Below are 10643 nucleotides of genomic sequence, written 5' to 3'. Positions count from 1 at the left end.
GAGAAAGGAAAGGTAGTTTTACTTTATCTTTTCCTCCCAAATCTGTTATCATTTTTACATATTTTATACAAGAATCAACATTCAATATTCAACCATCCTACCCCTGTCCCCAAATAAGCACCAAATGTTTATTTAATTACATTTAACATTTAAGTCATTTCAGTTTTTAAATAAAGGTACCATTCCAAAAATCATTGTGTGTCCATAGAGGCTTATAACCATGTTCTATCAATGCTGCATATGTAATAAATCTATGACATAAGATTCAACTGCATTTCTTTACACAAAATGAGATTTAACATCTTGAATTTCAAGCAGCACAGCATTGTATCCTGCTGAGTTAGAATAGACGCATTGAAATTGATGGACCTAAGTTAGTTGGACCGATGTTGGATACAACCCAAAATGTCCTTGGCTGAGCCAGCTAAGGATGCTCCATCTTCCCTAATATGTGCCTCCTCTTTCATTGCTAGTGATTTTCACCCAGCCACAAAACCATGAACTAAGCAGAAGTATTGATGAGGTTGTGCTCATGTAACCATGTATTTATTTGAGATTTGTGCATGAACAACATGGAAGTGCAAATCCTTTAAGAGTTGCTACAATGACCAGGTAACGGAAGGGTCAAACACCCAACGGGAGATGCCTTCTCCATGTGAGAAGGGATGTTTTGTTGATGGCTGTTATTGACAAGAGCAATGCCCACACTGAAACACGGTTCAGAAATAGTTGAAAAGTAGGACACAGTCGCTGAACCTCTCCATCAGGAAGGACAGTAAACATGAAAGCTCTGGGGAGGTTTGCCTGGAATTGCCACATCTCGGAAATTGATGTGAAGATTCGGGAGAGCTAAAAGAACATCGCTGCTCCTTCCAAACCTCAGCAGGAAGGAAGGAGAGAAGAAGACAAGGGCACAATCAGAAATCTCAGGTCTTCTGCTAGCTTTTGCTAATCAATCCTTCTGCCAGGCACATCATCTACCACCATCAATAACAGCTAGTGCAGTCAGCATTGGCACAGATATCACACAGAACAATGTTGGGCACAGCAAGAACTGTTCAAGAAAGAGAAAAGACCAGGTTGGTTGTTTCCTGATGTTATAAGTGATGCTTAAACAGACACTCACATTCCCTGTGAATGAAGGTAGGTGGGGAGCTAGCTAGAATGCACATTTTGTTTCGAATACCTATGATCTCTCTTCAGCTGCATGTTTCCATAAAGAGTGCGCAGGAGGTACACATCCTGGATTCAATCACCATTGTAGAATCCCTCCAGATGATGCTCATGATGAGAGCTGCTCCCCACAGGTGGCTCCTTGTATAACTTATGCCAGGGGTCACCAATGGGATGCCCGTGGGCACCATGGTGCCCATGAGGTTTTCCCCTGGTGCCCACAAAGATGTCCATCCCCAACTTCCTCCCTGCCACATTTTCTAAAAGAGATAATGGAGGATGCTACAAGGAGGATGCTTGCTTCCAGTGCCTCGTAAGTGTGAAAACAGGATGGCGGAAGGCAGACAGGTTGGTTGGGCAGCACCCCGTTTGCCCAAAAGGACAAGCCTTCACAAGTTTCAGCTTTGAATGCCCACATGCCCACAACCCCACCCTTCCATGCGAAAGGAAACAGGGGCTTCCTATGAGACAGAGCAAGGAGATCAGGAGCCCTCACAACTCACCAAGCCTCTTGAAAATTAGGGGGGGCATGTTTCCCTTAACAGATGCCCTGGAATTCTTCCAGCAGCTCTGGGTTTCCACAGAGAATATTTTTTTTAAAAAAAAAAATATTTATTAAAGGTTTAAAGATTACAGAAAAAAAGAAGAATGAAAAAATGAAAAATTAAATACATAAGAAAGAAAAAAAGCAAAAAAAAATACAGTAAAACAGAAAAAAGAAAAACAAAAGCATTTAAAAACACATCCAATATTTCCATATCTTTATCTTTCATTTACTTGTTTCATCGACCTCCTCACACCTCCCTTTTTTGTATTCTAGTTCAATTAGCTGTTTCAGCAAATCCTTTCCATCTTACTCAATTTTTGTTCCATAATTTATCTTAACCCAATCTAACCTTAAATTTTCCACTTTGACCCATTAACAATCTATTTTTACTTAATTCTTTATAACCTTTCTGCTAAAGCCATGTAACTTCATTCCAGCATCCTTCTAACATTCCTTAATTTTACAGTATTTCTGTAAATAAACTTTAAATTTTTTCCAATCTTCTTCCACCGACTCTTCTCCCTGGTCTCGGATTCTGCCAGTCATTTCCGCCAGTTCCATGTAGTCCATCAACTTCATCTGCCATTCTTCCCGGGTGGGTAAATCTTGTGTCTTCCAATGCTTTGCGATAAGTATTCTTGCTGCTGTTGTAGCATACATAAAGAAAGTTCTATCCTTTTTGGCACCAATTGGCCAACCGTGCCCAGGAGAAAGGCCTCTGGTTTCTTCAAGAAGGTATATTTAAATACCTTTTTCATCTCATTATAAATCATCTCCCAGAAAGTCTTAATCCTTGGGCATGTCCACCAAAGGTGAAAGAATGTATCTTCAGTCTCATTACATTTCCAGCATTTATTATCGGGCAAATGATAGATTTTTGCAAGCTTGACTGGTGTTATGTACCACCTGTAGATCATTTTCATTAGATTCTCTTTTAAGGCATTACATGCTGTAAACTTCATACCTGTGGTCCATAACTGTTCCCAGTCAGCCATCATAATGTTGTGTCCAATATCTTGTGCCCATTTAATCATAGCAGATTTCACTGTTTCTTCCTGCGTATTCCATTTCAACAGCAAGTTATACATTCTTGACAAATTCTTAACTTTGGGATCTAACAATTCTGTTTCCAATTTTGATTTTTCCACCTGGAAGCCTAGTTTTTTGTCCAAATTATATGCCTCCATTATTTGATAATAATGGAGCCAGTCTCGCACTCTATTTTTTAATTTTTCAAAGCTCTGCAGTTCCAGAATTTCCCAATACTTAGGCCATTTGGCCTCCATATTGAGTTTTTTCTGAGCCTTTGCTTCCATTGGTGACAACCATCTTGGGGTTTTATTTTCTAGCAAGTCCTTATATCTTATCCAGACATTAAACAATGCTTTTCTGACAATATGGTTTTTAAACGCTTTATGTGCTTTAACCTTATCATACCACAGATATGCATGCCAACCAAATACATTGTTAAAACCTTCCAAATCCAACACATCAGTATTTTCAAGAAGCAGCCATTCTCTCAGCCAGCAGAAGGCGGCTGATTCATAATAAAGTTTAAGGTCTGGCAGGGCAAATCCACCTCTTTCTTTAGCATCAGTTAATATCTTAAATTTTATTCGAGGCTTCTTGCCCTGCCAGACAAATCTAGAAATATCTCTCTGCCACTTCTTGAAACAGTCCATTTTGTCCAAAATTTGCAATGTTTGAAACAAAAACAGCATCCTTGGCAATACGTTCATTTTTATCACAGCAATTCGGCCTAACAGTGATAACTTCAAATTTGACCATATTTCTAGGTCCTTTGGGTTTCCACAGAGAATAAAGAAGGTGAGCTGGTTTCTCATGTGGAGGGGGGCAGATCCCGCATTCCTTTCCAACAGCTCCTTCAGCTTTTTCGCAGACTCCAAGGAAAATGCAATGTCTCCAACCTGACCCAAGATAACCAAAACATCAAAGAAACAACAAGATTAGGGTGGTCCAGGAAGCTCCCCAAGCTGAGCTCTGGACCAAGACTGGAAACAACCCCAATATTCTATTATTCCTTCCTTCCTTCCTTCCTTCCTTCCTTCCTTCCTTCCTTCCTGAATTCCTTCCTTCCTTCCTGAATTCCACTCATCCTGAATTCTAGTTCCTCTTCAAGGATTTCTAAACTTAATTCTGGAACTGGACTGTAAACATCTATCTGATCATCATTTTCCCTTCCTTTACTTAGGAAGCTTCCTTATCCAGAGTCAGGCCACTGATCCATCTAGCTTAGTATTGTCTACACCGACTTTTTCACACAGGGCATAGTTAGAATTTGCTCCCATAAGATGCACTAACTTCTAGAGGCCAGGTGGAAGACGCTTCATGGCACCCAACCATAAGTGTATTTGTGGAGATGGGGAACTTGAGGATATGAGTCACTGTTTATTTTACTGATCCATCATAAAGGAAGTCTGAATGATAGGTGTTGGACACCAGCGCCTCTTTGAAACAGAAGTTTATGTGCTTATTAAAATCTGATAAGGGTGACAGTGTGTGTGTGTGTGTGTGTGTGTGTGTGTGTCTGTGTGTGTGTGTCTTAAATAACTTTTTTTAAAAAAAAAGGTCATAGCAGCAATTACCAACATAATGCAGCTTTTTAAAAAATAATTATAATTTATTATATATATGATAGTTCAGCCTGGATAGCTCTGTTGAGTGATGATAAAGCTACTTCCACCCTACAGAGGAGGTGGGGTTGCGGGCTTCACAGCCCCACCACGCACGCAGCGGCTGGAGCCCAGCCCCATGCGATTGGGGGGATTCCCAGCTGCATCACACCCTGGCCAGCCAATCAGCTGGCTCTGGGGGCATGGCCTGCTATATTTAAGGCAGGACCCAGCCAGGGAGCTCCCTCTTTCCCCACCTGCCAGCTGTTCCTGCTTTATCACTGCTGATAATGCCAAGGTTGCAGGTTCAATCCCTGCATGGGACAGCTGTATATTCCTGCCTTGCAGGGGGTTGAACTGGGGGTTCCAAATCTACAGTTCTATGATTCTAATACACACACACTGGATTCTCTGACTGTTACTTCCGTTGTCTTAATGGTACCATCAGCATCGTGGTGATGCTCATACATCATTTGCTTGACTCTTTAGGGCTTGCAAGGAAGCTCCACTAGGTGCACCCAGGAGCTATTTCAACCCTAGGTTCACCCTTGGCAGCTATTTCAACCCTTTCATTGTAGGTTGCAGTAGCTGCGTCCCTGTTTGCTTGAGCCACTCACCCACCCTGACACAGCTCCCGCCTGTCCCCAGGGCTCAGAATTCCTTCACACCCCCTTAGTCTCTTGGATCTCTTGACGACACAGGTGGGGAACCTCAGAACCAAGGTCCAAAGGTGGTGGCCCTCCAGGGTGTTCTATCTGACCCCCACAACACTCCCCACTGATTTGCGTTACCCCTCCCCCCTGTAATTTTCCCTGACTGACTGTGTCCTGGAACTCTGATAACATGTCTTTGATGTTTGGATTGAAGATAGAGATGGGTGCGTGAATGGATGGGCGTATCTAATCCAATAAATATTTATTGCTTGTAGTCAGAGGCCATTGCAAATACAGTAAAATGCTTATTAGCACAGACATAAAACAGCAGGTGTGCAGCTGAGCTCCTTGTTGCCTCCAACATTGTGCCTCTACCTGACTGGTTTTGGCTTTGCCACCTTGTTTTCGATGTTTATTAAGAAGATTCCTACAGGACCAGGCTAGTGGCTCATCTAGTCCAGAGCACAAGAGCACTCCAGAAAATTCCAAAAAATGGAATTCAGAAGCATTCTTGCCTCTGACCATTGAAGCAGAGCCCAGCTAGTAGCTACTTATAACCTTGTCCTTGATGAATTTGTCTAATCTTCTTTTAAATAGCCCTGTCAGAAATCCTAAACAATGATGAGCTAGATGGACCAAGCCAAGGGTCTGACTCTAGATAAAGCAGTTCCCAATATTCCTCCTTCTCTAGAGGCGCTTTCTTCAGGACATGGGATTCAGAGCTGCACACTCTTGCCTTTGATGCAATCAGAAACTAGGGACAACCTGGAACTGGCATGAGTGTCAGGAAATTCGCTTGGTTCAACTTAAGAAATCATTTTTCTGAACACAGTATGTTTATTGTGTCGTGTTGTTGCCCTCTACTGGCCATCGATTGAAAGATTCAAATTTCAGCTTCCGTGTTTTTTCAGAGACTGCAAAATACAGTAAGTACTTTCTTGCTGAAATGCGAACAAAATCAATTTCCTTTCCCATTCATATCCACAGGTTCTGTTTCTTGCTTTAGATGAGGTGTAGAGAACCTGTGGCCCTTCAGTTGCTGCCGAACTACAACTCTCATCAGACCTGGCTATTGGCCACATTTGCTGGCGCTGATGGGAGTTGTAGTTTGACCACATCAGGAGGAATGAGGGGTTCCCCATACCTGCTTCAGGTGCTTGCTTAGAATGTTCTTAGTTAGAATGTTCTTAGTTAGAGAGCCAGTGTGGTGTAGTGGTTAAGAGTGGTAGACTCGTAATCTGGTGAACCGGGTTTGCGTCTCCGCTCCTCCACATGCAGCTGCTGGGTGACTTTGGGCTAGTCACACTTCTCTGAAGTCTCTCAGCCCCACTCACCTCACAGAGTGTTTGTTGTGGGGGAGGAAGGGAAAGGAGAATGTTAGCTACTTTGAGACTCCTTCGGGTAGTGATAAAGCGGGACATCAAATCCAAACTCTTCTTCTTCTTCTTAGTCATGTAGGCCTACCCTGTTGTGTGGCCTAGTCACGTTGCTTGAACCATCGAAGATGTTCTATTGCTGTTGTTGCCTTAAATTCGTTTTCAAGTCTTAAAATGTACACCACTCTTGAAGTTTTGTATGTTGAACAGTATAAACGCATCTGCTTGTAGCATGGGGGCAGGGAGCGGAAAGCAGTGTACCAGCTAGACAACTTTGCAACACTTCTCTCTCTGAAACCTGCGTCACACAGAATGATGCCTTGCCCTACGTTTGTGTCAAAATGCTTAGAGTTCTCCCCTTCCCAAACCACTGAGCTTCTGGTTTGCTTTTTTTAAAAGGCTACATGTACATTAGGCATGCCCTGTCCTGGGGGTATCCATGACCTGGTCACAGCTATGACTCAAATGAGTCATGAGTAGTCCAGTGAATCAGTGCTCATGTCTTCCTTGCGGGCTTCTCAGAGGCATCTGCGTGACCACTGTGAAGGCTCAACGCTGAAGGAGATGGGCATTTATCCTGATCCAACAGGGCTCATTTTATGTACATATGATCTGGTGTTCTGTCAGTTTTTGGTTTGCCAATAAGGTCTCAAAAATTTAATCTTTTCCCAGTACTGCTATTTACCACAGTTCCACAGACTCCCTTCTTGGGAAAGTTAGTTCAGGTTCAATGTTCTGCCCTATAATTTCCACACTTTAGACAGATGGAAAGAATTTGTTCAGCTTCTCTGCAGTCTCCTTATCCTCCTTTAGCACCTCTTTCACTTCCTTGTTGTTCAGAGGTCCTCCTACCTCCCTAGCTGATCTCCTGCCTATAAGGTATTTTGCGGCTGGGTCTCAATGTTTTTAGTGATGTGCTCCTCCATTTCCTTTCTGGAATCCCTTATTTTTGGGGTTGCCACAACCCAGAACTGTTGAATCATAGAATTGTAGAGTGGGAAGGGACCCCTAAGGTTCATCTTGTCCAATCCTGCCCACAGCCCTCCTGGGGTGGGCTTGAACTACCAACCTTCTGGTTAACGGGAAGGTAGCACCTCATGAATTAATCTAAGGCTTAAATCGGGGTGGAGGCACTATGACAGCTTCTGGGTTTTGATAGACTCCAGCCCGATTCATCCCTGAATATTGACCATGGAGTACAACATCTGGAGGGCAGGAGTTTGTCTATGCCTGCTTTACTTTCTAAACTGTGGTGAGGTGGGAGCTGACATGTGATCGCCTCACCCCACTCCCCACTCCCCACCCCACCCCAGATTTCCAAGATGGGAATGGGAAGCCGAAGTGGGAGTCGTGTGCAGGAGAGATCTTTGCCTTCAAGTTCTGCTTGCTGGTTTTCAGAGGGATCTGACTGGCTATTCCATGCAAGCAGAAAATGCTGGATCAGATGGGCATTTGGTCCAATCCAGCAGGGCGCTTTTTAAGTGCACGTCTCCAACAAGATAGCCACTGTGGCATGTTCATCGTGCATGAATTGGGCCAAAGTTTACTGAAACACTTTTTCCAGGCCTGCAATGCAATCCCCACTGTAGCCAAACGGTAGGTGAAGGTAGCAAAAGCAAAATGTGCCAAAGGGCAAGTACCAAACCAGTTCAGCTTGCAAAGCCTGTTAGAATATTTCACTTCCATCTGTAGCTAGCAGGAAGAACCCAGCACTGGCTGGGATCCCCCCCCCCCAACTCAAAAATATTGTGTTTTTCAAATGAATAGTGTAATTTGTGAGTTTGGACCCATCACAAAGTCATGCCAAAGTCACATTTCAGTCTGCCATCTTGATTCAAACTGGCACCCTGGCATCCAAATGGTGATGATTTCATTGAGCACATGGCTTGATAATACAGTGGTACCTCGGGTTGCATACGCTTCAGGTTACATACGCTTCAGGTTACAGACTCCGCTAACCCAGAAATAGTACCTTGGGTTAAGAACTTTGCTTCAGGATGAGAACAGAAATTGTGCTCCGGTGGTGCGGTGGCAGCAGGAGGCCCCATTAGCTAAAGTGGTGCTTCAGGTTACGAACAGTTTCAGGTTAAGAATGGACCTCCAGAACGAATTAAGTACTTAACCCAAGGTACCACTGTATGGACAGATTAGTTACATACAAACGAATTGCATGTTGACGCAAAATAAGAATGGATAAATATGAAGAAATCTGGAACGAATATTTAAGCAATAAGGCGGATAGTGGTGGGAAGTAGGGAGAGGAGAGAGAAGTGGGAAAATATTGTTTAAAAAGGTGTAGTCGTAGGTATATCAGTGTATTCAAATCTGAATTCTCAAATTGTGTTACTACTGTTATTATGGTTTTTGTTGTATGTGTCTTTTGCGATTGATGTTTGTATCGAAAAAATGATTAAACATTTTTTTAAAAAAAGTCTCCCACGCCGCAGCTCAGGAACCTAGAGGTGCCAACTTGAATAAAATATTGGGCGGACCCAGGTAAGCCCCACCCTGCATAATCGATCACATGATGCAGTGCACACACACCAATTGAATGGTGTCCCCGGCCTCCTCAAATGTTTTATTGGGGGGGATGAAAGGACCTCAGCCCCTAGAAGTTGGCTTCTGTGTCAGGAACTCTAATATGGCAAAAATATCTCAAGTGGTCACCAAGTTTATGTCAAAGAACAGGCAAAATCACGCCAAAGTGATGTTTTGATCTACCATCTTGATTCAAAATGGCGCCTGGCATACAAACAGCACCAAAGTCTACTACCTCCACCTCAGGAACTCTCGGGCTGAGTTTGGTGACATTGTTCTTATTATTATTACTATCATCAACATTAATATATAATCACCATCACTATTTATTTAGTCATTACCTACCCTTGACTGTAAGTTCCCAAGCCGGGTTACAACATTGAAAATAATATTTAAAATAATTTAAAACAACTTTCAACCATAAACATATCTCAAATATTTTTTGAAATACACATCTCAAATTGGGGTGTCCAAATATTGACACAGACCCCATCCCCACCTCTGAAAACGCTTGTGCCAAATTTGGCAGCAATATCAGGAGTGTGACGACGATATCTCAGGAGGTAGCTGAACCTGTAGGGAACAGACAAACCACTTTCCAAAGTTTATAGGAGACGTAGGAGGGTCCAGTGCTTGAGATGCATCACAGACAAACTCACTGGGGCATCTGGCTGGGGATGCTTCTGAAATTCTCCTACCCAGCATTCCTTCTTGATTTTTCGGGCTTCTGAATTAACCAGCCTAAATCTTGTTTCTAAAGCAAAACCAAAGCATTAGCAGTTCTCAGTTGCTCTGAGGTTGTCACCACCTGACTCAAGCAAAGCCTAGAATCCCTACAGTTAGGAGGTTTAATATTCGGGGCTTTGGCTGAATCCAGTGTCCAGCCCTACAAATAAACATGAATGCATAAATAAAATGATATCTGGAGAGCCCCTGAATCAAAACTGTATTTTCCCCCCTAATTGTTCATGGATTTTGATGTTTATGTTTTGTCGTGTTATTTTAAAAGGCATAATTTGTGTGCACGTATAATGTGTTGTAGCCAGCTAAGATCTACTCAGAACAGAGCCATTCAAACAGAGGGACCTATGTTAATCATGTTCATTAATTTCATTGGGACTGCTCTGAGTAGGGCTGGCATTGGTTACAAACCACTGCATTTTCCCTCTGTTGTGCTCACCTTGATAACCCTATGCTGTCTTCAGTGTTCATGGTCTGTCGACCAAATCGCCATAGACCGATTAAAAATAAGTCATTCGAAAAATAGTATGCAGCCTTGAAGGCCTATTGGCGGAAAAGCAGCAAAGAATTTGCAAAATGAAATAAATACATCGTATGCACACACATCGCAGGAAGACTCTGCCAATGGCAGCCCCCTCCCCCCCCCAGTGCATGCTGCACACGTTCAGAGAAATGTACCATCCCATTTATACTTTATGTGATGCAAACACACTTGATATCCAGGAGATAAGGCAATGAGTGTTTCTTATTGATGGAAGATCACCAGCCAGGATTCTGTTTCAAGAGGAAGAAGAGGAAGGGCCCCAGGAACATTGACATCCTGCTTCCTCCCCCTTTGTGGAAACCTCTATGAAGAAATTTCTGAGCAGTCATAACAGGTAGGTGGGGGGATGAGTATCTTCCATGCTACACCTATTATGTCTGAAATACAAGTCCATAAACTGTGTCTAAGTCTCTGGAGATGTGTATCTCGTCTCCATGC

At 42.9% G+C, this 10643-nt stretch overlaps 1 long non-coding RNA gene across 1 annotated transcript; it reads right to left on the bottom strand.

Annotated features, from left to right (window-relative positions):
- Positions 1-533: 533 nt before the first annotated feature.
- LOC128420411 (uncharacterized) lies at positions 534-1760 on the bottom strand. The gene is made up of 2 exons (XR_008332022.1): positions 1677-1760; positions 534-1054 (listed from the first exon to the last, which is right to left on the bottom strand). It is a non-coding gene; the product is annotated as an uncharacterized LOC128420411 (long non-coding RNA).
- Positions 1761-10643: the final 8883 nt, after the last annotated feature.

The sequence above is a fragment of the Podarcis raffonei genome, chromosome 8 (assembly GCF_027172205.1).
Source record: "Podarcis raffonei isolate rPodRaf1 chromosome 8, rPodRaf1.pri, whole genome shotgun sequence".
NCBI lineage: Eukaryota > Metazoa > Chordata > Lepidosauria > Squamata > Lacertidae > Podarcis > Podarcis raffonei.
The sequence above is the reverse complement of the archived record's forward strand: the minus strand, read 5'-3'. Positions and strand labels throughout refer to the sequence as shown.